Here is a 3031-nt window from a genome sequence, read left to right as displayed (position 1 = left end):
CCCCAGGCAAGAAATCTGAAGCTACCGCAAGGGGTGGAGAAATCTTGGAACCTGAGATAGTGATTCCCGCTGGAGCCAGAAGTGGCTTTAGAGATTATTGAGTCCAACTAACTCCTTTCGCAGATGGGGAAACTGAGGCCCAGAGAGGGGGACTTTTCTTAGGTTCACCTAGAGAGTGAGGGACAGACTCAAATGCAGGTTCCCAGACTCCCAAGCCACTGGGCTCATTTCTGGAGTTTGGTGACAGTCTTTGGGGCTGAAGGTGTCATGAATAGGTCATGTCGGGGTGGGGGGGGGCAGGCAGAAGGAAAGCAGAGGGGGCATGATTCCAGGTGTCATGAAAGCAGGAAAAAGGGCCTGACTCTTTGTTGATGCTTCTTGGAGCTGCCTTCTTGACACTTATCCCTGCCTCTACCAGGTTGCTCCAGGCACCCCAAATGTCTACCCCTCCAATCCTCAGATTGCAGTATACAGGTGTGTTTTTACTAAGAACCCGGTTTGGATGGAGGTTCCTTTGTTTACGGCCCAGTTTTGTAAACAGACCCCTGCCTCAAGCCCCAGCTTCTCTTCTTATTAGCTGTGTGACCCTGGGCAAGTTGTTTAACTCTTCTGACCCTGAGCTACCTGTCTGAAAAATGGTGGTGCTAATAGTTCTTTCTTCATAGCATTGATGAGAAATGAACAAGATAATGTAGGGCCAGGCATAAAGTAAGTGCTGGAGAAATCACAGCGGTTACTATCACTCCTCAGCTTCCTTCTCTTCTCTAGAATGGACCTATTTCTGGTCCTGCCCTCCTCACAGGATAGTGTGAAGCTCTAATAAGACAATGGAGATAAAGAAGCTTTATAAGGACAATATGCAACCAGTGGTCTCTCTTGGTGGTCCCTCTGGCTAGATTGTCCCCTGGCTCTGGACAATCCCTGGGTTGACCAGTTGTCAGTCGGCTCAGGAGGTGGTGTAGGGGAAACACCAGGAAGCCAGATGCACTGGGATTCATCCTAATCACCTGTGAGTTAAATGGCTCTCTCAGATAGTTATGCCCACTGCAAAATGGGACAAGAATCCCTGCATTTCCTAATTCATAGGTCTATGGTAAAACTGCAAAGCTTTAGGCCTGCTCTGCATTCATTCCCCCTTCCTCTGGTTCCACATCTGATTTTCATGAAGGGTCCAGTCGACTCTAACCTTCAATTTTAACCAGTGGTTTTGGGGCAGATGACCCAACCTTTGCTCCAGGGTTGGGGCTGAGACATGGCCTTGCCAATCAGAGCCCTGAATTCCCTATGGTCACCATGACTGGCTCGGGAATGGGCCTGTGACCCAATCACAGCCAACCAACTTTCACCCTGGAACTTCTGCTTGTAGTGACAGGGAGAAATGACTCACTCTCTTTTCTGCTAGACCAGAGGTGGGGTGAATGAGAGCTTGGAGCTCCCAGGCACCATCAGGTGAGGAGAATTTACCTGATTATTAAGCAAATACAAAAGAAAAAAAAAAAAAAACAGAAAGTGGAGAAGGGCAGTCTTCTGCTAATGCTGTTTGCACATTTGGCCCCAGACTTACCTAAAGCCAAACTATTCCTGGGCTTCTCAGGAAAATGAGTCAATTAATTTCTTTTATTATTTCCCTTCCTTCTTTCTTTCCTTTTTCTTTCTATTAATTTTTCTATCTATCCATTTCTTGATTTTTGCTTAAGCCAGTCTAATTTTGGTTTCTGTCATTTTCAATCAAAATTTCCTAATTGAGACCAAAAAAAGAACGATGATAGTTACTGGGATAAACAATGTTAGCTGCTGACCCAATATCTATTTTTCCCTCTTCTTCACTAACAGAACCCTGGATAGAGGTTGGGAACAGGGAGAGATGGCGTGGTAAGTCCCAGGAGTGATGTTTGGTCTAAGCTAATCATGACACCCCTGTTTCATGTTTTTCAGAATCCCTTGTACTGACAGTGGTCACGTGACCCAGTTCTAGACCATGAAACAAGGAGAAATCTGCCGGGAAAGGAAACACAGGGAAAACAGACATAGCCAGCATCACTCTATCTCCCTCTTCCTGACTTGAAAGAGGATGTGATGGCTGGAATTGCAGCAGCTGCATTGTGACCATGAGGCAGAGGCCAAAAGAACTGCAATGACACCAGTCCTGACATAATTGAGCCACTGAACTAATGCCAAGAGATCTCTACCTGTGTTTTTCTTGTAATAAAAACAAAGACCTATTTGTTTAGGATACTGTTAGTTGAATTTTCTGTTACTTGCAGCTTGAAGCATAGGAACGAGTCATCTTAGTCATGCAGAACTCAAGCAGCTACCCAGCAATGTCACTGACCCAAAACTCAGACAGGAATACTAGTTAAGAATAAAACAAATAACCCTTATTGAGTAGCTACTATTGCCAGGCAGTGTATAAAGTGCTTTTATTACATATAACTTTACATTTAGTTGCAGTAACCTTACAAGGCAGATACTATTATTCATCCCATTTTATAGATCAGAGCTGTAGAAATATCTTTTTAGGCTCACATGGCTAATACATGCTGGAAAAAAACGGCTTCTGAGTAGCCACAATAAATTCTACCATGTATTTCACTCTTAGGAGAGCCCCTTGCTTAGACAATATATGTTCTCATTTTCTACACAACGTAGATGTGCAGTTATCAAACAGATTCACTGTTGTAAATAGAGCAAGAAGGGCCCCTAAAATAAGTGTCAGCTGATACTTCTGCAATGAACAAAGAAAAAATATGAAAAAGAAAAGCCTGGGAACTTCCCTGGTGGTGCAGTGGTTAAGAATCAGCCTGCCAATGCAGGGAACACGGGTTCGAGCCCTGGTCCGGGAAGATCCCACATACCGCAGAGCAACTAAGCCCGTGTGGCACAACTACTGAGCCTGCGCTCTAGAGCCTGCAAGCCACAACTACTCAGCCCATGCACCACAACTACTGAAGCCCACGCACCGCAACTACTGAGCCCATGTGCTGCAACTACTGAGCCTGTGTACTTAGAGCCCATGCTCTGCAACAAGAGA

The 3031-nt window shown here is 45.2% G+C and overlaps 1 long non-coding RNA gene across 1 annotated transcript; it reads left to right on the top strand.

Annotated features, from left to right (window-relative positions):
- Window positions 1-335: 335 nt before the first annotated feature.
- LOC309624155 lies at window positions 336-2224 on the top strand. Its single transcript, XR_014241800.1, has 2 exons — window positions 336-1449; window positions 1936-2224. It is a non-coding gene; the product is annotated as an uncharacterized lncRNA (long non-coding RNA).
- The last annotated feature ends 807 nt before the right edge of the window (window positions 2225-3031 follow it).

This window comes from Balaenoptera borealis, assembly GCF_965194805.1.
Source record: "Balaenoptera borealis genome assembly, chromosome: 2".
NCBI classification, from domain to species: Eukaryota; Metazoa; Chordata; class Mammalia; order Artiodactyla; family Balaenopteridae; genus Balaenoptera; species Balaenoptera borealis.
Note: the sequence above shows the minus strand (reverse complement) of the source record. Positions and strands in the feature narration are given on the sequence as shown.